This window comes from Monomorium pharaonis, chromosome 8, assembly GCF_013373865.1.
Source record: "Monomorium pharaonis isolate MP-MQ-018 chromosome 8, ASM1337386v2, whole genome shotgun sequence".
Lineage (NCBI taxonomy): Eukaryota > Metazoa > Arthropoda > Insecta > Hymenoptera > Formicidae > Monomorium > Monomorium pharaonis.
In genome coordinates, this window is record NC_050474.1 from 3,342,528 (window position 1) to 3,368,046 (window position 25,519).

General features: G+C 44.7%; 1 protein-coding gene across 11 annotated transcripts in view; it reads right to left on the reverse strand.

Annotated features, from left to right (window-relative positions):
- The window catches only part of LOC105836219 (protein turtle), a 256,293-nt gene that overhangs the window by 84,785 nt on the left and 145,989 nt on the right, over window positions 1–25,519 (reverse strand). For 9 of the 11 annotated variants that reach the window (XM_036290535.1, XM_036290542.1, XM_036290539.1 and 6 more), the window contains one exon: window positions 9,204–9,242. The exons of 1 other annotated variant lie outside the window; for it this stretch is intronic. The gene's annotated coding sequence lies outside the window, so the exon portion shown is untranslated. Of the gene's footprint in view, window positions 1–4,308; window positions 5,936–9,203; window positions 9,243–25,519 lie in introns of those variants that run through there. One more of the 11 variants, XM_036290537.1, reaches the window with a different exon arrangement.

Consider the following 25,519-nt stretch of genomic DNA (forward strand, 5'->3'; position numbering starts at 1 on the left):
GGACGGACGGACGGACGGACGCTACCGCAATTTCGGCAGCCGGTGTCGATCAACCTCCCTCTGAGAGCTTATCCGCTCTGAACTAGCAAGGCATTCTCGTGAAAAAAAAGGGGGAAAAAATTTGCTCGTCCGCGGCGATGCGCCGAGTGTACCATCGTGTCAGCACGATATAATATTTCATTGCGCGTATCACACCGTACAGGCGATGATGCAACCTTTCCCTCCGAACAACTGACCCGCGGCGCTAAACTCGCGTTTCGTTTCGACTAGAGAGAAAGAGGGATGGTGGGTGGAGCGGAAGAAGAACAAAAGCTCGGGGCCGATAAAAATAACATCGGAGGCACGATTAAATATCGCGCTCGATATCCAAAACGACGGCGATAGTCGTTAATGGCGGAAGCGCGACACGTTGCCGGGCTTCCTCCCGTTAATACAGAGATCCCGCTTGTCGGCCAGCGGCACGTGAAAAAGCGCTTTAATCCGCGCCGCGCTCTCCTCGCGCTCTTTTTTTTTTTGTGCGCTTTTTTCCATTCGTTCGACAATAAAGCAGCTTAATTGCTCGGCGCGTTTGAACGAGACGCGAACGTGTTCCGGCACGCGATGCTTCGTGTTCGAAAGGTATCGGCCGTGGCATGTGCGAGCGCCCTTTCTAGGCGCTTCCCGTCAATATTGGACGGTATCGCGTATAGCTAAACGCCTCGAAGGCCTCGAAAGCGAGGCGAAACGCGACAATCATGCCGCCATTACGACGTGCTCCGAATACGAATCGATGATGGCACCTTTAAGATCAAAGTCAAAGGACGCTATAGTTGAATATGCCGAGATCTCTGCGAGTCCTGTTCGACTTTATCGAGCACATCGGTTATCTTCGCGTTCGTTAATAATAAATAAACAGCTATTTTGCGGATTGTACGTGAAAGATGGATAAATTTTGCAACTTCTCAAAACGTCAATCCCGGAACGAAACGAGAGAACCCAATATCGCTCCGCCGTATCGTCGCGAGTATAAACTCGTGTGAAACGATCCAAAACTGATTGCAGAGCACCGCGTGGTGGGGCAACAGCGGTGTTAGTGTCCGTTAGCGTCGAGAATTTCGACAGTTCTAGCGGGTCAAGTGAGATTAAACGAGAATTCGGCGGAGAGAAACGGAGAGGGGAGGGGGAAGGGGAGAGAATTGCGATAAAACGGAGGGCTATTCGCGGCCGCTGCGAGCAACAATACATTTTTCTCTCTCCGCCACCCGTCCATCCTCCCACGCGACTCTGTAAACGTTTAGTTACGATACAATTGGCGGGAGAATAAAAAAAAAAAAAAGAGAAGTCCTCGTACGCGCGAAAAATAGTTGCATTCTTGTTCGAGCGGATGAATATTAATGCCCGAAGCGCTGCAATCCCGATAAGAACACCGCCTGCGTGTGCGCACGCACACGTATGTACCACTCGCATTTTGTTTCGCAGAATTTTATTGAATAAGCGATTTTCAAACGCTTCCATGCACTCTATACATTTTACAAAGCTTTCCGAAAGTCCTGTCGTTAATCGGATAAACTCCACCGAGGGACAAAGGACCCGCGCGTGGTCATCGTGATTTCTCCGGCCGCTCTCAAAAGCACCCCCGCGAAAGAGTCTCTCTCTTTCTCCCTCTCTCGCGATTCCCTATACTTTTGATTGTCGTGTCCTGTAAAAATTATTGCGCACGATCGGCCGGCTGCTAGACGAGCCAACGAAAGGTGGAATGAGGCAGAAACAATAACCGGGCGAAGGATCGCGGTAGATTCAATTACAAGAAATTGCCGAACTTCCAACCCGCGCCCCTCCCCCCCCCCCCTCGTGCACGGGCGAGTTAAGCTCTCCTTCGTTCCGCCAGCCCCTTAACCCAATTCTACTTAGGTTTTGCTGGCCGACCGAGCTGCTGTCGAGCGAAGACTAATGTTCGTCTAACTGGTCGTTTCTCCGCAACACCGACTCATTTCTGGCGAGAACGAGCCGGGGGATTCCCCCGTCCGGCATCGCGGCGCGGCTTTTACCTGCTTACATCGGCAGAAAATTAACTTGACCAGCACCGGCGAGTACGCGCGCGGTTACCCCGTCTCGCGTCGTAAAGAGACTCGAATTGTCGACGTACTACGTTCATCGCGACTATAGTACTCTTTTATACCTTTTAATAATAAAAGAATTTCAACTAAACTCATGTCAAACTATTTTATTGTTTCATCAAACTTTATTAAATTTTCTCTATTCTACAAAAACGAAAATAGCTTCTTTACTACTGCAAGAGGGTCAAATCAATTAACTTTATGCACTTCGATGCAGCCCTCGAGGTTGACTTTAACGGAGCCAATCGGCACGCGATATATATAAATTATAGAAAGTCGGTGCTCATGAAGTTTGTAAATAATATTCAGGACTGACGAGCATAGCGTAATTGACTCTGTGGAGTACCGAACCGTAAACATGTTCGGCTTCCTACATTTCCTGGGTTGCTAACATCAAAGAGGCAATAAAAATCGTCGTCGGGACAGTCTACGGCGCCATTACATCGATCACGATCGATATAGTTCGCGGCGCGTAACTCTTAATCTGCGAGAAACTCAACAGTGGACGAAGGCTCTCGAGAAGTCTATCAACAACGACCAGGATCTTGGGCAAACTCGTTCCAACCACCTATGACAACAATAGCGCACTAAGAAGTTTTAATTAATGCTTTCTTTTTTTATTTTAAAGAACAGAAATCTACTGGCCAAGCACAAAAATGATTATAAAGCCGATAACTGGAGAATAATTTGTTCGCTTCCATCCGGGCCGTAACTATCCTGTCAATATTTGTTACTCTGCTCGTAATTTATTTCAATAAAGAGCGTTTTTAAAACTCGTCTGTTTGCATTATATTTTATATTTTATAAGAGCAGTCACGTAAAATGTACTTTCCGAAATGTACATGTGTTATTTTAGTACTATTCATATCGCAAAATGTATCAAGTAATATTATATGTCAATGTATCACTTATTTCGTTATCTTTTAAATTCATTATAAAAAATTATTTTTTATTAATTTTATTTTACGTTTTCCCTCGATATTTCTATATGTTTAGTGCATTGTTTTTGCAAAATGTCGACAATTGAGTAAAATATTTATTTATAAGCGACAGTAACGCGAGCACGATTTATATTTCTGCTCCAACGTTATCGTGTACTTTCTACTTCATAAAACTCCATTTTTTTTTAGAATTGCGTATTGTAATCTATATATACAAGACATTCTGGCAATTGGACAAAAAATTCGTTCGACGGGAATCATTTTTATCGTGAACCGATCGCAACATTGTCAGAAATTATGATTGGATCGCAACAACACCGAACGCAAATCAATTCAAAATCGCCCCCATCAACTGCCAGCTGCAGGAGCTGCGTGCGTGCGTATCAGGCACAACGTTTGGAATTCATATTGCTGCTAAATTCGAGACCACACATCGCAATCTCCTGATATATGAAGCCGTCAGTTCGTGTCTGCAGAATATATCGATTTCAGTATTATTGACATAATGAATATCGTTTAATAATTGCAATGTTGTATTGTTTCTTCTTTTTGCGCAAAAGTAGGAGAAAAATGTATAGAAATATACGTCCATCAATTAAAAGTACATTAAACGATAATCACATTTCATTTAGATCTTGTATTCCACATCTTGTGTTCCCCATCCTCAGCTTCTCTCATAGTTTCGATCGAGTGTGGATAATTATCTTATCGGTTACTGCTCGAGCATTCCCGCTGATCAAAGGGAACACGAATCTCGGAGCCTCGCAGAGATCATTCGTGAGGATCGCCATGTGTGCAGTCAGGTGACTTCTACGCGCGCGTAATTAGTACTAATTACCCGCAAGCCGCTGGTTCGCACGGGCCTCATCGGCCGAGCGCATGTATCACGACCTATCCTCACCCTCGCCAGCCCTTCTCGCCCGTCCTTCGTGTCGCAGATGGACCTAACCTGCGCGACCCAACCGCTGGTTGCAACCTGCATCCAGCATCCAGCATGGAACGAGGCCATGTGCACTATCGGGACCGGATAGTAGTCGCGGCGAAGGAAAAGAGGGGATGGAAAGGTAAGCCGAGGTCGAGAAAGTCGGTGCTCTTTCATCCCTCTTTCCCTCTCGGCCATCCTTCCTTCCCTTCGTCGTGCCGGGGAACAAGGTTACTCTTGGCGTTACATCGCTATGGAAAAGGGGGAGGGAGGGAGGGAGGGAGGGAGACGAGAGAAAGGCGCGGAAAGAAAAAAGAAAAAGAATCGACTGCTGATGCCGGGAGCTTACCGGGAGCCTGTTAAATCCGGACCCTGAATTCCTCCTCCCGGTCTCCTCACGGTGTCTCGCTCTCTCGCTCGCCGGGGTGTGGTTCCTTCGCGTACGGGCGAGGCCAGGATCACCCCACGGGATTAAGGACTTTGGACTTGGCTGGATTCGGGAGGCTCGCACGCCCGTCTCTGAGATACGTGCCCTTTCGGTGTCCGCTCGCGCGTTCGTTTCCCCACGTTCGTGTGCGTCCTGTGCGTGTGAATCGCGACGATACGTTAGATCGACGATAAAGGAACAGAAAAACCACGGGCTGAAGGCGTCGAAACGGCGCGTCTGTAAGTGTGTAAGTCTCTTTTTCTCTTACGCTCCTCTGTACACGAGTGTTTAACTCTATATGTCTCTATGTTGTGTGCGTGTGTGTATGCGTGTGTACGTGTGCGCGCGCGCACGCGGGGGCAATTACATGTGTGCAGTCGAATCTGTAGCAGCACGAGCGCGGGTGTAGGACGCGACGATGGTAGGTTGGGTGTACATTGGTGATCAGGACCGGCGGGCTATGTGTGTGTATGTGTGAAGGTTTCTGGAAGAGAAGTGGATCAGGATGAGGGGGATCGGCCTAAAGACGCGGTCCTGCCTTCGCTAGGACATTGTTATTCCTAGTAGCACGTCGCGACGAAACCCAGCCGCTGCCAGCTCGATCCTCCCGCGGCGGTCACCCCCGCCTATCTTCGCCGATGTGTCGGTTTCCCCGATCGGAACTCGCGAGGACCCCTCACCAGATCCAGCGCCGGCTGCTTCGCCTCAGTCACGTGTTCGGTCGTACCGCGGCATCGCGTATCGAGGTCTCGATTATCACGATCTCTTCTCGTCCGTCATCGATTCACCTCAACGTATACACCAGCAACACTGGGAACCAACAGCCGGGTTCTCGATACCCGGGCGCGCTCGTGGTTCCGTGGGAAAGCGCGCGCACACCGACGTCGCCGGGACAAAGTCGGATCACTGAATTTCAACGAACGCACGTAGATAACCCCGAAGATGACGAATCCGCGACCTTCAGCCTCGACCTTCGCGATCGATGGCGACACGGGCGAGACACAGCTAAGCGTAGGTCACGATGGATCCCCCGCGATGATCACCGATGGATCGTTGCCGTCACTCGCGTCACTACTGTTCGGAACTGCTTGCACTTGTGCGACCACGTACAGTGATATCCATACGTGACAAATGAAAAATACGTTGCCGTCGTGACGCAACGGCGGTTCGCCGTTCCCTATATTGCAAGTCACCAGCCGCTTTTCACGTTTTCTCGGAAACCGCGTCTTCGCAGCGGTGGTCAGCGACCGTCAGTATCATGGGGGTACCACGGGGGTTGCGAAGAGCGAGCGAGAGGAGTGGAGCACCGCGCTTGCGAAGACGCTCAGGCACTCGCGATTCGGACGCGACGCGACGAGCGGCTCGCCGCGCGAGAGCGCGACAACGCGAAATTTCACCAGGTCGCTCGTCGCCGCCGATCGCGGACGAACCCTGAGGAACACGTAACGCGCCGCGAGGGAGTACACCGAGGTACCGCTTGCCTGGCGATGCTGCGCGGCGCCATGACAGCGTTAGCTTCTCCACCACCGTCCCCACCTAAACAACCCCCACTGTCGCCGCGCCCTCCTACCCTCGTGCCGTCAGATATCCCCTGCTACTCACATGCCCCTCGCATCTGCCCCCTGCACCCGCTGATACTACCACCGGTTCTACCGCGACGACGCGCCCCTCGTTACCCCTCGCCCAGTTTTAACCCTCCGCGGCTTCACAATCCCCTACTGCCCCTCGTAGCCGACCACCCTGCCTCGGCCCCACCAACGCAATATTGATCGGGCGGAAGGGCGGCATCCAGGAGCGTAAGGATTTACCGCGAACACCCCGGGGCGACCATCCGTCGTCGCCCCGCCTTTAACCCGTTTCTGTTTTCACAGTTTTTCTCCCACGATTTTTCCAGCTCGCTCTATGTACAGGTAATTCTACAGGATTGTTTTTTTCTCCAGTTTTTTTTTTTTTTTTTTGTTAATATTTTCCCTAACACGAGAGCTCTCGTTCTACGTAGAGATGATGATGGAAATTGCAAGGACGTCACGAAAGCCGCACGTGGAGCGCTGCGTGCGGATGAAACATGAAATCTTGCAGATTTACAAAACGGAAATATAGCTCTCTCTCTCTCTCTCTCTCTCTCTCTCTCTCTCTCTCTCTCTCTCTCTCTCTCTCTCTCTCTCTCTCTCTTTCTCTCTTGTCGGGGAACGAGATAAAAGTTATCTTTCCAAGTGTTTACTCGAATTGCGTACAAAATTAAATAATAATCGGCCAATAGATTTATATACCAAAAAATGCACTAAACAAAGTACAAAATGTGCGCTCAAAGTATTAGTTTAATTTGGATATAGATTAAAAAATTTGCACGCAAATTATATATATATATATATAAAATTGATTATATCTCTAGCTCTAGCTATTTATAGTAGCACTACTTCACAGTTACGGTTAACTTTAAAATGACTTTGCTATCGTTGATAACTTCATTTCGATTTACGCCAATTTGGGCGTAGAGAAAACTCGTTACAGAGTTCAGTTTACATAGACCGCCACGGATAGAAAACTTAGGGTTTGTCTTTTAAAGCCAACGGGTTACGCCAGAAGGGAGAGAAAGTACGTTTTGTCTCGGGATGACACGCTCAGTTTTATGAGAACCTCCTGTCATCGACCGTGATTAAAGGACGGAATTAAATCACATTTGAGTCCCCGACATTGGATAAACTCATGGACCATAAAAACATATTATTCTCCTCCCTTCGTCGACGTGTATATCCCGATAAAAAAAGATCATTTCGATCGAGCGTACCGCTATGTTATTCTCGTCGAACGTAACTTTGAAGAACAACGCGCGCTCAGAATGCAATGTAGGGTTGCCATCGAATGTCTTCCCGCACTCGTTTTTCGATACCGATATCGTGATGGCCGAGATGGCAAGAAAATTGGACATCGAGAACGGACGAAATGTGGAGACCTTGCTTTATGACTTCGAGCGATTCGCGCACGTCGGAAAATAGCGAGATATAATTTTTAGATTTTCATCATTTCAGCATCTGGACTGCACGTACAACGCGCGAGAAAGACGGATAGGAAGAAAGAGAGGTAAACAAACATTTGCATAATATCTTCGCCGAGTGTATACTATTTTCTCTGCCGCCGTCGTCGGAACATCGGGGGGAGAAAATGGTAGCCGAAGGCGAGTCTGCGCCAAGTGCGGCGCTAAATTTAATTAAGCACGCACGAGACTTCACCCGTCGAAAGCCAAGTATAGTGCCTTTCTTAATTTATTCAGCCTCACTGGGAAAGGAGCCTCGTCGGCGCCGACGGACGTAATTTTGCGAATCCTTCCCCGAAGGTTTCCTGTTTAGGCAGCTACGGTTGCGACGCATCGCAAATGGTACACGATAAAATTTTTTGCATGGCCGTGCGCACTTTAATTTCGTGTTTACTCTTCGTTTACGCCGGATTTGCTGTCGCTATTTCAGCGGAGCGAAATTTATTTTTAATTTAATATACATCTTTTTGACACCAAATTTAATTACATACGCTCATTCCCCTCCAGTATGGTATCCGCGACAGCAAAGCGCGCATATTAGAATTAATATGCGTATGCATATGCAATGGAAACTAGACATTAATAACACATCTACGTAATTCGCCGTGCGATCAAAGGAACTATTAGGCCACGAATTTCACGGTTCGGTTTCACAAAAAATATTAATAGACGCTTTTCGGAGAGGACTGACGCCTCAAGCAATAATTTCGCATCGGTTCTCGATCAAAAGATAATTTGTATAAAAATATAAAATTGCGACTCACAGTGTACGTAGGCGTATTTCTCAAGGAAAGTGTAATTTCAACTTTGAATAAATACTTCAAACAGATGTATGTTTAAAATGTACATATACTTACGGAAAACAAATTGTCGTAAAAATTATTATTTTAATCGATATAAATTTAGTTACTGTTATTAGTCGATTTCTTTGGAAAACATTTCTACCAGAGGGATTTCGTTTTATTCTTCACGCTTAACCGGAAACGTTTTTACAATCGCAGCGAAGAAACGAACGTAAATGTTGTTGCATATTCCGAGTGCAGGATAAATCGCGCCGCGTGATAATGGAATGCAAAAACTTTCGCTGTTCCGGCGCTCTCGATACAAAAGCGATGCCGTCGAATGCCGGCTCGCGTCGGAATTGTTTCGAGCACTTTACAAGAACGAGCGAACTTTTCGAGGGCCTCGAGAGAAGGAGAGACGCTTCGTGGCGTCGCGCTGCTTGTTGTTACCTCGATAAATTTCGAGATACGATCAAGTGTTCGCGGAGTATACGGAATGAGAAACGCGTTCGTCAGACAGCGGAAAACAATCGCGACCTCTCTCGCGCCCTTCGTGAATTTCTCGGACTTTGAAATTAATTGAACTGGACTTGATGTTGCGGCGATTGTTACGCTGAAATCCCTGAACTGAAGTAGAAATTAATAGATTGTTGTGGGAATATGGGGAATTTTCGAAGACCTTCAGAATCCGAAAATCATCGTATTGCTATATTCCGCGAGAAAAAGTTAGTTTTTTAATTGTGTTTTACACAAGGTAATTGAATCAGCCAAAAATTTACTATGTATACATATCGTGAAATGAACAAAAGTTATGCCTGGAATAACACGGATGTGATTTAACAGTCATTCCGCGTTTCTCACCAAAGTCCGTACGTTTACTTAAAATTGCAGATCCCTATTAAGAGAACCGCAAACAATTTCCAAATTCAATCTACGTTAAAGCGATTATCATCTTTAGAGGTCAATCTTGATGAACCTCTACATTATTAACTGAAACTTACCCTCAGAGCGCGTTAGGATCCCAGGAGCCGCCTCAGGATCTGAAACAAGAAGAAACAACGGCTGGGCTTAGAGACGTGATACCGTGAAAGTCGCGTTAGAACTTTTGCAATTTACAGTCTGGAAAATCCCCGTAAGAGCGATCGCGTGACCAGAGGAAGAACAAGAGTAGGATACGAGACTGGCGGAAGTAACCGAGCACAAAGGCAGGGATGGACGTCGACGTCGAAGAGGAGATTTTAGGCTAGAGAGAAGAGGTAAGGAACTACGATAGGACGAAAGGGAAAAAAAAGTCACCCCCTCGGCGCAAGTCCTTGGATTCTCTTCGATTTGGCAATCTGGTTACACCGATAAGACTTAATCGAGAAAGATCGCGCTCCCCGTTTCGAGCGATTGAGGGGAGATTACGAGTGGAAGCTGAATGGATAATCAGCAATCGGTGATGTAATCAACTTTAGACGATCGATTGTATGAAGCATCGTTATCCTAATTTAGACATGAACTTATTTGGACCAAATGCTGAAAGTACAATACAATTGCACAATAATATATACGACACCTTGAAGAGTGCCAACAAAATACAAACGAGTCGCTTAATTTTTTAATTGAACTTTTGTTCTTGAAATTTATACAGCTTTTACATCTTACAGTTTACGTGTACACAAATCCACGGCGAGTGTGCACGTATACTTGGGGCTTGTTTGTAGATAAGTTTACATAGAGAAAAGTGAAATTTTTACATTCCTGAATTTAGTTCAACACTGCAAGTTTTCGAAGTTTCAATATTAACTTTTTATGGCCGGAAGGCAAACACGGGATACACGTCTGTCTGCTCGCTACACTGCCGAAGTAGCAGCTACGGAGAGAATTGGTGCACCAGTTTCGACGGCATTCCAGTGTTACCACGCGCATTAGTGGCATTACTTTCGACGGGGGTGGAGTGCGTAGATAAAAGGAAGACGGTGATGGGGCGAGAGAACGGTCGATATACTTGTCACGGCCAGACCATTCAGTCGTTAGAAGGGAAAAAAGCGGGGAACGTAAGACTGCGGCAGAGCAAAGCTCTGGATATTCAGACAAAAACCATGTCGAGAAGGGATAGACCCGCAATAAGAGCGGAAAATGGAGGACTTAAAAGGCGGAATTTTTCTACTCTCATTCACTGTAGTCTCGTATTTTTTCCCCCTTCCTTTTAATACAGTAAAAATATATGTATTTTATCATATTTCAAAATGTCGTAACGTTGCGTGCATTAATGCTTTTTTTCGGCAAAAGTGTAGTTCCGCGGGAAGAGAGAGAGAGAGAGAGAGAGAGCCAATAATAAAGTAATTCACGTCGCCGCCATTCGCGAGTATATCGATCTGTTTAGGGAGGAGAACTCGGTCACGAAGGCCCGTAAATCGCGCCGCCGTAGATTATTCGCTCGGAATCGCAGAATATTCGGTCGCTGGAAATAAATGAACGTTCGCGGCCCAAGCACGCGGCGGTTTTGTCGTCCGGGAAGCGTTTCCGGCAGAGAAATGCTAACCGTAAATTATTAAATAGCCTACACTTAACGAACCTGCCGGGCGAACATAAAGAAAACCAATATATTTTACGGGCCTGTAAAATTCGCGCGAAAGTTTGTTAATAGCAAAGTGCCTTCTGTGAAATCTGCGCGTCGCCTTTTGCAAAAAATATTCGAGTATGCTCACAACATTCCTCTGTACTACTGAAAGTATAAACATTTTCTGCAACTTCTTGCTGTTAAATGTCTTTTCCAAACTGAATGACGATGATATTCTGCGGTTATTTAGAACTATAATTTAATTATTAAAGTTAATTTTCAACTAATAATAGAAATTAAGAAAAGTGCAAATAATTAATAAATACCACTAAAATTTTACCAAGAAAATGGCGAATTTAAATTAAACGTAAATCTATAGTTTAAAGTTACGATCATAAAGTTTTAAATCATTCTGCATAAAATATAGCGGCAGAACGGCGAATTTCGCGGAAATTATTTGATAAGTAATTCACGATCGGTGAATAATAAATTATTAAATCTTACGGTAACAACGAATGTCAAGAAGTACTTAAACGAAGTTATATTATGACATAAACTTAAAACTAAAAAGAGAGATAGAGAGAAGAAATAAACTTTGTGTAGCGCGACATTGTTAAAAATAGTTTCATCGAAGCGCTAATGTGATTGCAAATGTTTGGAATGACACGAATAGTTTATCATAAATGTCACGTCTGTATTTTATAAATGCGTTCGCGAGCTGAGGCGACGAAACCCGCGGAGACGTGACTTTAAAATTCCACAAACTCCATCCAACTCTCATTTGCACCGAGAGTACACTGAAACTGCAACGAGACGCGACGCTTTCTTTTGAAATTCATGGGGTACCTGGTTAATCGAACGCGAGCTGCGACGCCGTAAGCTATTAAACTTTATAAAGATTGCCGCTTGCAGAATTGTTGCAAGGCAAACGTTCGTGGTAATTTGAGCAAGAATCGCCGTGATATCCGTTGATTTCTCTCTTTTTCCGTGGCCACTTTCACAAAGCCCAAGTCAAACTACGGCCTAAGCTTGTTAGAAATAAACAAATTTTCATCCAAGTTTCGTCCCCTCATCATTAATCCACCCTCGAAGTGATCCGTAGCAACATCTAGCGAGGGATTTTCATTTCATTTCCATCCCTCCCATTGTCAACACGATCCTCTAACTCCACGAGCTCTTTCATCTCCCCTGCGCTTCTCTCTCCCTTTTCCATGTAGTGTCGCGAAAAGGGCGAGAAAGAAAAACCACCCGTGTCTCGGCCTACGTTTCTCCGAAGTGACACATCAAAATTGGCCTAAGCTTCTAGGCGGAAGATCGAAGGCTGGAAGTGATTTGCCTCGGGGGCGCCTTTTCCCGATCCCGTTTTCAGAACCGACGAGAAATCTAGGAAACTGCAGATCCAAATCTAATCGTCCACTCCCGTGAGAAATGTCTCCGAGAAGCTACAAGACTCGATTCGAGAGAACTTCTGGCCAAGCCTGTCCCTCTTTATTGGCCGTGATGCTGTTCTCCCTACTTGTCGAATCCCGCAATTCCAATTTTCTGGCGAGACGTTTCCTCCTATAATTTGATTGGAGTAAGAAAAGCGATAGACGATTTAATCATCTACAAAATTAAACAGCGAGGCGTCTCGTTGAATCATATTCAGGCCTAGATTCAGGTGCAGACAAGGTGCAATGGTATGCAGCATGGATTTAAATCACTTCCTGGAATACGCCGAAGTTAGAATGCATTGCCGTCATCGGATATCGCGGTATCGACAAAGGCAGCCGGTTCTAACTTTAGCGCGGCGAGAGGGTGTGCGCGACGTTGTAGCGATGTGTCGGGTTGCGTCAGTACGCGCGAGTCGAGACGTACTGTAAGCTTGTGTGACAGCACGGGGACTCTAATTTTAGATAAATCCATTCGCCAGCCAATATCAATCTAAACTCATCCGCCATGCAAAGGGATCCGCGCGCGACTATGTATTCTGGAGGGATGGAGGCGACGAGAGAGAGAGAGAGAGAGAGAGAGAGAGAGAGAGAGAGAGAGAGAGAGAGAGGGAGGGAGGGAGAGCACGACGCTCCCGGCTCTCGGTCTACCCGAAACCTCCGCACGCGCGCGCGCATGGCCGCCTCGTGTTTACACCAATGATCTTCATGCGGCGGGCCAGGTATGAACATCGAATCGCTCGGCAGAAAATCGATGTCCCTCTCTCGATACCGAGGGCTGGCACCGAGTGTGCCCGGAGGTCCGCGAGGAAGTTTCGGACGGTTGTAAGGGTAGGATAGGTATGCATTAATGTATGCATGCACTTCAACTGCGCGCGTACAGGTGCACGTAATTTCATTCGGTAATCACCGCTCCCATAAACAGGTGGTCGGAATTTGCAGACCGAAGTTCGGATTGAAATCGATTAGCTCGCTGGAAGTTTTGCATGTGTGCCGCACCGTCAGCATCTGTCGTTGGATAATGATGGTAATTTCGCATATTTCGTCGCTCAGAATTATATTGGAATACTATGTCCGCTTGAACAGTTTGAACTGCGGCAAATCTAATTTCGCGAAGAGCAACTCGAATATACGTTAATGGGGTATGATTCAAAGTTGTACGCCCCTAATTTTCGACGATGATATATCCGCGCGAGTCTTTTCGGAACGATTATATCGATATCGCTTTTATCTAGACCTGTCGCCGGAACTCCGTGACTCACTTGACATTCCGGGGAGTTGGTAATCACGTTGACATTCCGAGGGATTAACTGACTAAACTTTCTGCATGTGCATACCAAGTTTTAAGGAAATATTACGAGGATGAAGTCGGAGGAACTGTCTTAAATGAGCGATTCAGCCAGACGCTTACGGCCGCCGAGAAAGGAAAACGGAGCATTGCTCGGACCGACGAGAGCATTGAAATGCAAATGGACGGCTCGTTTCAGCAGCCACACACTTGTCTCGATGTTCATGCACGAGCGGAGGATTGGAATCGGCGGGCGTGCGTCTAGCTGCTCGTCTCACGTACGACTGGGCAAAGCTGCAGTTCGCAGCGCAGAAACCTGAGGCGCAGCCTCGCCAAATGTACCCTGCATGAAATTGCATTGAGGCATTTCTAATATTATCGCGCAAATAGACACACAAATTACACATGCCTCGTGTTAAATAAACAATATTTTCGTCGATTTACCCTGATGACCACGGTATCAGATGCCGTACGAACGAGAGAAATTGTTTCGATCAACGAATTCAATTACTGCGCGATTAGTGCCGAAATACATTTATGATGCATTTTATTAAACTGGTTGCCCATTAATTAATGATTATCCGGCGTCCTTCCCATACCACCTGCGGTGCAAATGAAAGCCGACGCAATCGTGGTCAGTCTGTTAACATCGATAATATGTAATTACGTCTATCATCCTGTTTATAGATATATATTTTTTATGTACTGAATATATTATATATGTATAATATAAATATAGTATATATTATATATATATATATATATATATATATTTAGTTCTTTATGATCTATATTTTCTGCAGCTATATCGAGTACGTTGCTCCCGCATATCACTTTCATTTATTTATTTATCTGTCAGGGTGTACACGATAGCGACATTGTACAAGTAAAAGAGAGACGACGCCGAAGACCTCAGGATGATTGCTGATCGAATTACCGGACGAACCGACTATCGACGAAGGATTCCTTGGATTCCGTAAGACCGGAAATTTAATTCCGAAGTCCACCACAAAGGACGACCGGGCAGCGGGATTAACGAATTCGACTTTCCTCCGGATTCTGCCCCGCGCCACCAATCCCAAGCACCGGCTTTTGATTCGTCTCTTTTTTTTCTTTTCTTTTTCTTCTTCCCCTCGACGTCCGCACAGCCACCGGATGGAAGGCACGATTTGTCGATTCCTGAGAAGTACGAGAAGACCGCCATAGACTTTGTCGACTTCGGCTACTTGACTCAGTTAATTATGGACTAATGGAAGCAAAAGTTCCTTCAATAAACGAACTTGAGGATAGACAGGGGAAAAGAGCCAGGACATTATGGACGGACTAGATGGTCGTTTGCGTTAGAATCTTCAAGAGATGCTTCTTCAGAGAGTGGCCGTCTTCTAATTATACCAAATATTCCACGAATTACCGCGGCGGCAACTTAATTCCAGTAAAATAACTCTGACGCCACTATTGCGTTTGACGGAATGGTGGTGGGAGTCAAGCGATTGTAATTTCACTTACTGACACTTTTGTTGCAATCTATTTTTCATTATATATATTTACTTTAATGTACCACAGTTAATACGTCAAATTATTCTCTTTTATTTTCCTTAGTTTATAAGTGGAAAATTATGAGATAATAATCAATAGTTTTGATTTTGATTAAATATATCTTAATATTTATATGATGCGGACTTGTTACATTAATTTCTAATAATCTAATATATCTAATAAATAATTTAATAATTTAAGAAAATTCACAATTCTGTCTGGTAATTCTTTATAAAAATAATGTGATCACGTTTCCTATAAAATTACTGCAAATTCGATGTATCGAAAGAAAATAGATAAGATAGTTCATGAAGAGTCCGACTAAAACTGCAGATGACGGTGTGAAAGTGAATATAAACACAGGGATGAGAAATCGGAAGTACGTACTGATCTGCGAGCAGAGAGAGTCCGTTTCCAACTCTCCGAAATTCCGTGGTATTAATTTATCTTCGTCCTTTTAGCTTCTATCACGGGTCTCGCAGCCCACAGGTCCATCGATCAACGTGTCCGGTGTATGATGTGCCTTTCAGGTACTTCATCCCCCTTAACACGTACGCTGGCGCGCGCCGAGCACTTTTCTTCCTCTCTCTCTCTCTCTCTCTCTTCTTTTCTTTTTTTCTCTCACGCGCACACAGCCTCCGTAACTGCACCATCCCTCCATGCAACCCTCGCGTAACTCTCGTTGCGCACGAAGTCAGTGCACCGGAGTCAGTGCATTCCTCTTTACGTTCCTTCTCATTCTACGGCGCAAGTTACGACCCCTTATCCAACCTACGCTACCTGCAGTAAATATTCCTTTGCAACCAATTTCCATTTGCACGTATCCTCACCGTCGGGCTTGCCCAGTTCCGCCACCATGCGTTCTTTCTTCACTTTATACCGTGCCATTTCCCTTTTACTCCCTCGTCGTAGGTTAGTAGTGTACCGAGCCAAAAGTGAGTGTAAGAGAATTAAAAGGATTTCAGGTTTCAGTATCACGAACAAAAGAAATAGAAAAGAGAACTTAGAAATATGCGTGCTACGACGATAATCAAGATCTGTGAAGCTAGCATGACGTTCTATATAATATTTAAAAAATAATTACAGTTTTAGTAAAATAAAAATAAGAGTTCTGCAATTCTTATATGAAAAAAAATAAAATTAAAAAAGTCTTTTATATTTATAAAGAACTCGAAATCTATGGAAAGAATTCTAAAAGAATTCTAATTATTTTTTTTATATTAACAGAATGTCACGCCAACTTCACAGATCCCGATAATCAAACATTTATTTTCGAAATACAAGAATTTTAATAAAGTTTTTTTAACATACGCTTTAAATGTAAAAAATAAGCCTCCAGTATTTACTATCGCATCGTTTCGACAATTTTCTACCTTTTGGCGCCCAAATTGCGCTGACAAACCAGTGTCAATTTTTATTTGTTAAAAATTTTATCTCGCCGTTACGTTTACGTCATAAATCGAGCAATTTTATTTCCGGTCAAAGCCGTCTACGCATTCCCCTCCCCCAACCTCTCTTCGCGATTTTTCACACCAGCGCAGAATCAAATTCTCGCATTTCAATCCGCGGCTCCGTCTCTATTTATGTTTCTAATACCGCTACAGGAGACTTGCCACCCTCGCGTAGTAAATATTCCTTTCTGTCTGCGTCATGTAGCCAATTTCCATTTGTGAATCCTCTCACTTGCACGGATCTTTTTTCAGGTCGACATAGAGAAGAGAAAATCGCGCGTCACGAACACGGAGAGCCCATATTGCGTGACGCGAGTATTTATTTATTATCCCGAACACGCGCTCAGCCACATTCGAGATATCTAATATGAAATACACCTGCGGAAATAATACGCGTGTGCACACCAAAAGAAGAATAAATGTGGCCTTAATTATATGTGTACCCTTCGTTTGCACGATTGTACATTTACATATGTATATAATGAATATATTATATTTAAACGCTCCGAATAAACCGTGAAAACGTTCGCGTGGGTGAAAAAAAAAACTTTCTTGTAATATTATTCATTTCTAGAGCTGACGTTTCCCGGTTCATTAGAGAACATTGGACTGAAGGTGATAAGTCATTAAAATATTACGTTAAAAATACGATTCTTTCTTTTAGACAAACTTTTAAAATACGTTGGATACTTCGTTATCGCCATACATTTTGCGAAAGTCTATTCATACGCGAGTCGACCCATCGATTTCCTTGTTAAAATATGGCAATGTTGAAAGTCTTCATGCGCCAGTCGTACTGATAATGGCATCTGTTCTACCTCGAGGCGAAACTTTATGAACGATATGTAGAGTCAAAGGGAGGATTATTGAAAGCTCTCGTACGCATGTACGTTCTTTGGGGGAAAAAAATGGGGTAAAAAAGTCCGTTCGTATTTGTTATACAGGAATTTGGTCAGACACGACAATTTTTGTCTCTCTCTCTCTTTTTTCTTTCTTTTTTTAGTCATAATTTATGTCCTGGAATAAATACTTTAATCTTTTTCCTGGCGTGAAATGGAGTAGTGGATTTGTATGCGTCTTCCTTTCAAGGGAAACATCGGGAAGAATTTCCATGCAAATGTACCCTTTTGCTATGTTGCGGAATACTATAAATATAAATAAAACTCGGAAAAATACTGAGGTCCAGTTGGCTCTCCCCCTCCCTCTCTCTCTCTCTCTCTCTCTCCTTTCTCTTTTCCTTCTCTCTTTTTGCGCACATACACGCGGAGAACATATTGCATTACGCTTGATTGTTCTGCTTCCCTTTTTTTTTGTTCTTACCGCACTTCGTAAGTTGTGAGTAAATAGAAAACGGTGAACTTCAAACTTGCGCGCTCGGTTGTAATTGGAAGTGCGACACTTCCCCAAACACGCTGAGCAGTCTACTGTCCATTCGGCGCGTTTGCAGAAGTGTTAACTATAACGCGAACTTCGTGTCGACATGTCACGGAAAGCTTTTATTTCAATTCCATTTCCGCGCGGCGTAAACTCGATCACAAAATTAAGACGTTCCCATTTCTGACAAGATTGCCGTTTAGCGTAAAACACAATTATTCGCGAATTGTACACGATAATAATGAAATGTTCGCTGTTTACCACGGAGCTCAATACGATTATCGTCAAACTGCCTGAGTACGGCCGTAATTGCGAGTAATCTAGATTCACGGTTGCATCTATATCCAGAAATCACGATGGTGTCGCCCGTCTTGAAGACAAGCTAGTTTATCATCCGCCCCCGTCTGCCCGCCGGCAGATATTCCGAGACGCATAATCCTCTTTCGGGCCCCGGCGATTCGAGACACGTTCGTGGATCAGCGTCAGCGATATCATCGCGGATTAAGACGGGGAGCTGCAACGTGAGGCGAGCACGGTGGGAATCCGAAGAAACTACCGAAAAACGGACGGGGAGAAAACAGAAGCTGCAGATGAGAGGAAACGAGATAGCAGCTGGCGGAATTACAGTTCGAGAGAAAGAGAGAGAGGAAGAGGCGGAGAAAGATACGACCTCATAGTATCTCGCTTAGAACTCGCTCAGACCCCGCCGCGTAGGCGAGGAAAGGGGAGGAGGGGGGGGTCGGTAAACGGGGGAATGCCAGCTTGAGCACGTTTGCACGATGCGCGCGAGTTTTATCGGGTCGACCTGCCCACCTTACTTCTTAATTACTGAGCCAGCTCGTACGTTCGTTTCGCAGCTCGGAATTTGGTCGGTACGCTTCTCTCTGCCACTCCCCCACTTAACTTTTTCCGCGCTCACCGCCAAGAAGCTCCGATATTATAATTTAATTTCAAATAATAAGGTTAATTGTCCTCTTCATTTCCCTATTTTTACAGTACCAGTTAAATGGATCGCTTTTTAGCGAGAGTCCACGAGAAATTAGTTCGCTCTATCATCCCTCGATTGTTACTTTATCGCATTTATCTAATAGCATCCGTTTCATTCCGCTTCGCTTCCCTATTTTATCACTTTCTATCAATTCAGCCTCACATTTTCGCTTCACCTTCGCATTTCGTCCCGAATGTCCCGAAGCAAATCACCTCCCTCTTCTTTCCTTTTCCCTCAATCGCCGGAGTATCCCCGTATTTTTCGCGGCCGCTCGGGCATCGCAGGGCGCGCGGGGTAAAGGCCATCTAAAGAAGGGTGGTTACGGCTACTTCGCGCCCGTGAAACCGTCCGTCTCACTTCCGGCATGCCACGCCTTCGCTTTCACGTTCGCGCGAAGGCGGCGGCGTGAGTTATTGCGCGTCCATGGTGCCGGGTTTCGCGAGCGGTGTATAATATATCGGTGGCAAGTTACTCGGGAGGAAAATGCGTTACTGATCACCTTGTACGACCGATCGCTGCGGTCGATCGGCGGCGCTCAGAAGCGGAGATGGATCGGGGTGTGCTTACGTATTATGCGTGCCAACAACTATTAGACTTTCGACTACTAACGCTCTTAGAACGTCCCACGCTTCGAGAATCCAGAATTAGAAAGCGTCCCGTTGGAAAATTTAAAGTGGAAAAAAAAAGGGAAAAAATGCGGTGTAAAGTGATAGGGTCGTTTAGTTCGTAATAACACTTGCAGCGTAATAATTAAGAAATACACGTCCTAAGAAATGATTGATTGATTTATTAAATATAATCGCGTCTAAATAAAATTGTTAAATAGATTGCTCAGCATTCGCGGAGTGTACAACAGCGCTTAATAAGCGCGAAGATTGGCGCGTCAGCGGAAAGATTATTAATATCGCTTTATTAAAATGTGAATATACGCTCGGCGCTCGGTGCTCGGCCGAAATTGGGAATAAGAGGACTTTTGTAAAATCGGATATTGCATTCAGTATAATCGCATATCCAGTCTCTCTCGATTTCTAACTAACACGAAAATCGGTCTGCATTATCGATGTAATTTATATGCGGAATGCTCAAATAATTCGGTATAACACGCGACTCCACCGAGAGAGCAAATCCCACTCGAAAGCAGAAATTCAGAGCGACCGTCGGGGTAGGTCATTGCGCGCCACTCCGCGCTTTTAATCCGCGCGTCGGGTCCACTCGATTCTCCATTTACGGAAATAACAACCGATTTCGATGTTTCTGTTCGGCTGAACTTTCTTTCTCTTTCTGTTTCCTTTTCTTTCGTCTACTCTTTCTCCCTCTCGAGACTCGATCGATGAACCGCGTGCACGTCATTTCGTTTATCGCAAGGAGGAAAAAAGGGCGGGCTGAAAATTTCGCCTTATGTACGAAACGCGGTCGTAACGCGTTCCTTTGCAATTTCATTTTAAAATACGACGGCGCGATATCGCGCGAGATTCGAGTGTCTGATGTTTATATCTCGGGCCGGCGCGGCGACGTCAGATGCATCCGCGACTCACGAAAAGTCGTAATGCATCGAATGACCCATTCGCCGCGAGACACAACGAATGAGAATTATTTCGGCATTATTAACATACATCAGAAGCAAATTGCGATACGTAGCGCGTACATATAAGTGTTAAGTACCAAGTGAAAGAGCAACGTTATCGCGTTATTTTCGTCGCCGTGACGGTGACTTAATGCAGCGAGCTCGCACGCGATTCGAGACTGGTTCGTATTGCGAAATTCGTGAGATACTTCGACAAGGAAATATTGTCACAATATTTTTTAATAACAGCTGAAAGTGTAAGAACGCAATTAATATATGTTATATAAATCTCTCTGATTTCGTATAGGTGTCTGAAACTTTTCCTGTATGTTCATATTTTTGAATCTCAGCGTATATGGATTGGAGAGTTTATCACGGAAGACACGTAGCTTGGATAAATGTTTAAGTATTCTATGCTAAATTTTTTAGATGTACAAGCGTCGAGAGAAATATGTTGTACCGTATTATTTCGTAGGAGAGTTACCAAACGCGTATACTTAAATTATTTTTCATCACATTTTCCATTGACATTGATTTGTGCGCAAATGAACGTTGGACATTGTAGATTAATATTTCAAGTATCTTTTATCACAATTTGACTTGTCATCAATAACAAATTTATTATAAATCCTTTGTAATACTGTATATTGTATATGATTTTGTCGATCGAATGATTATATTACTATCCTTATCAGCTACATAAATTGATCAGAAATTAACATTATTTGTATCTAATTTTTTAAATATTATTAACATGCACAAAACAATATATAACTTTGTAAATTTTTGTGTCAATATTACTTACTTTTAATTTAATATTTTTGTCAATATGTTGTACCTATGTTAAATAAAAATATAAAATATTGATTGAGACATCTGGTGCGCATTTAATTTTCCTTCTTATGCTGTTTCATCTCTAACAGACAAAAAATTTAATTTCAAGGAAACTGTCAGCGGTCATTGTGAAAGATTTAAATATCCTCGGAGGAGCTTCTCGCCTTCGCACATTTCCCGTATTTCCAGTCTCTGATTGCGACCGTACGATGGTGATGGTTTACAAGATAGCGCCGTGCCGTGTCTCGACACGGGGATTGTAGCGAGTGTCGTCGGAACGTCCCTATTGTCGACGCCTGGCGCGTTTCCGGCAGCATGGGCGCGCTAGGCACGTAGGAAATTACGTTGCGCGTTAGAACACGGTTTCGAGTTGTAGAAAACGGTCGGCATGAGCGACGATCGGCGAGACGCGCGGCATGCGTCCTAGAGAGATATCTCGACGGAGTGGCACGTCGAACTCTCAACGGCATTTACAAGGGGAATAAGCGACACCGATTGCCGGGATGAAATTGCGCGCGACACGATACGGGGTTGTGTGTATGCATGCGTATGTACCGAGGCAAAGCCAAGGGTATTTCAAGAGAGAAAAGGAAGGAGGGAAGGACGAAGGGGGAGAAAGAGCTGGAGGCGAGGACTCGGGGGGACGGAGTTTGGACGAGACCCTTAAACAACCCTCATAAAGCTCGGATGGCCTGGTCTCCCGGCATCGGTCATAAAGCTTATAAAGCTGCGATGGATGCCGGGTAAGCCGCTCCGACGGGATGAAAGAGAGGGATGGAGCAACCGTACGTAAGGTGAGGAGCGTGGAAAGATTTGTGCCATGGTAATTCGCGTTGGTTACTCACGGCTTTTCCGCCGGAATAAACGAGAAACGGAAGCGGCACTTACGTCACGACGCAAAAAGTGGTCGCCGCAGTGCCGCGCAGCTACATTTCGTCGCTTTCAGAAAATTGATGTACCATTGCAAATATAATGACCCAATAGTTGCTCGGGACATTTCATCACATACTTGATATCGAATTCGTAAAAGCACCATTCTCGATATGCTAAAGAGCAGCGAATTATTGTATCTAAAAAATATTTATTCGAGACCTCTAGATACATAGAATCTTAAAACGAAATCAATTTTAATCCCAGCAGAAAATTTCTAAAATCGTTGTCTGTATAAAAAAACAATTGTTATCCGTTCCTTGAAAATTTACACATCTTTAATAAAAGAGTATCTGCTCTGTTTAAAGTGCAGCACGACAACAAAATCGATTCATTAAAATCTCCATGTATCGCTGGGAATAACGAAGATATGAACATGCATGATGTAACTCAACGTGATGCATCTAGTGCACGATTTTTACGACGACGTGCACGTTATAGCCCCTTTCCCAAGGCACGAGCGAACATAAAATTCGCAAAGGCTTGTTCGGTTGTTACGAGCATGGGGAACGAAACGCGGCATAAAATCCGTGGCCTTTCTGAAGCGCCACATAAATTCCGGACTAAATATCGGCGTGTTAAAACGACGAGTGTTTAAACGCATTGTACAAACACACGGAAATTCTCGGTATTTATTTGCGGGGCGAAAATGATGTAATTTACACTTCGCGCGTAGCGCGTTTCATTTTTGCTACACATTAAGTATTAATCTACGCGAAAGTTCTCTGCAGCCATGGTTGGCTCGTTTATAATTTGCGCATTCGCCATAAATTGTTAATAGCATTATACGTGACGATATCGCGCCATCGCGTGCAGGCTGTGCGCGATTTGTTGCTGAAAAAGCCGGGGACAGTTCGTTTACAGTCGACATTACATGATGCGCGATTCGACCTGCCGCTGCTGATTACATGCCCGTAGTCTGCACACCAAATTTAATGAAACTTGATTATGTCGGCCAAACGTTTTAACTGGTTTTAACGTAATACTCATACTCACGCGTGAATTATACCGGCGTTTTCCAACTGCCGGCTCGCTCATTATCGCCTCGCCGCGCCGCAGTTTTGCCGTTAACTGAAATTATTAGTACTCGTGCAATATCGTCGGGGGGGGGGGGGGAGAGAGGAACGGCCCCGGTATGGTAACTATCACATTATTTACGCGGGGAGAAAGGCTCGGATTTCACCTGAAATTAGAATAGGAACAAGGTGAAAGCCTCGTTCCCCCGCGCGCGCTAAATGCGGCCGCCCCGAATTGTCTTGTTGTTCGCCCCCTGCGCGAGAATCGCCTTCCCCCGATGTCACAACGCGGGACGAGAGAGAATCGGACAGGCACATTTATGCGACAAATGCGCGGTGAGAATACGGGAGCGAGGTTACAGATCGCCCGAGTGTCCCACGTGCGCGCGGACACTCGGTTCGTGATAAACTGGAAACGGAAGCGGGATTTATGTCGCACGTCGCCCGGGACGACGGCGAGGGAGGTCTGTGGCGCGCGCGCTGGAAATCGGAAGCGCTTCGCGCGAGATGACACGACGCGAGGCCACGGACGCGAGTCGTGTAAACGACCAAGGGGCGCCGTGATACCCGCGCGAGAGAGGACATCTGGCACGCAAGTGTCAATAAATCTGTATGTCGCGGGGTGGGAGACACGCGCGAATCGAGTATGCACGTGTGCATCATCGAGACGCCGCTCGCGTAATCCGCGAGCTTCGGTATCGGCTACGTTACAGGGATAAATGCACTCCTCGCGGATCAAGTAGAAGAGACGTACGTATATGAATTCTGCGATACGTCGCAGAAAAAGAAAAACGTTTAATTCGTTTTTATTAATGCCCGAGCGGGAGAGAGCAACGGGGCAGGGCCTGTGAGGATTATCTTTCATATTGTAAAACGCCCGCGCACGTCGGCGTTGTGGATGCGGGCGGGCACGCGCGCACGCACAAGCTGGTGCATCGACGCCGATATGGAGCGAAAATGCGACCGGCAAATAAACAAAATATTCAGGAATCGATATATGTGTGTACACAAATCGCGCATTTCCACATATTCGGCCACCCGGACTGAAAAAGCCGCGAAATATTTGTAAATCTCGTAAATACGGAGATTGGTGATTTGCGATACGGTAGCTTTCTCGTTTGGGAAAAGAACCGTTCAAGAAAATTCTAAATCACGCTGGATGAGAGGATGGAAGGTCCGCGCAATTTGATGTGAAAGTATAATTTTTGCTGTCGGAGAATAATTTTACCTCCCGTACATTCGACGCTTTTGTATGAAATTTAATATGAAGCGAGTCTCTTCGGTCACAAATGCTAAACACAGTCGTCAAATTAAAATCTGTACTCTCGGGATTTTATTCAAAATCTTGAATGATTGAATTTGCAAGAATTTCTAAACTAAAAGCAAATTTTTATCACACTTCGAAATATGTAACTAATATTCATAAAAAATATGCCGTTGACATCGCCCATTCCCCTAAGAGATGAAAAGATTCACTCGGCTGTATTTAAACAAATATAAATTGTCAAACTTTTTCGATTTTCACATCGAGTTTTGATTAATGAACGCGAGCCAACGTGTTTATGTTACCGTGTATATGGTTTCGCTGCGTAAAATTTAAATATTCACGTGCCTGAATTTGATAACGCATTCGCAAATTATCGAATCTCGGATTCGCGAACGAGCTCAAAACGCGTAGAGTGTCGAACGTTCATGCGTTTTGGCGATTTGAAAGGTAATAATTCACGATAGCGCTGCACGTTCATTACCATAATGGAAACACGGCCGAAACGTTTAGAGCACACAGGTGACACTAGGATACCATTGAACCGTGGTATTAGCTTACCACTGATGATAGACGATACGAAATTTACGAGTATAAAATTGCATGCCGCATTTACAATGGCCCGCAATGTTTGGGCTGAGGGGTCAATTTGTTTACGTTATCATTTGATATGTATTAATTAACATTAGCGTGATGGATAGGCGGCCCAATAATTATCGGCGATGGGAAAATTGTATTCAACTATAATTAAACTAATGTTCATTGCGAGCACGCGCTGCGTCAATAACAGCACGAATTTGCAGGTTTTCTCTTAACTAACAAAGTTCATTATTGTTTTTTTTTTAATCAAAACTCGGAATATCGACCGCCCAGCAATATTATTGACTGGACACATCTTGGAGGTAAGAATTAAAAATATATTGTTTATGTACAACGATCCCTCTCATCATAATGCTTATTAACGTCCAAGTAATTTTAATGCACGCGCAGCATGCATCCCATAAAAGGCAATATGCGAAATACGTCATTCCACGTTGCATACGCTAGGCGCACGTAATTATCCACGCGCGAATATGTGAAACACATTGCGTATTCGG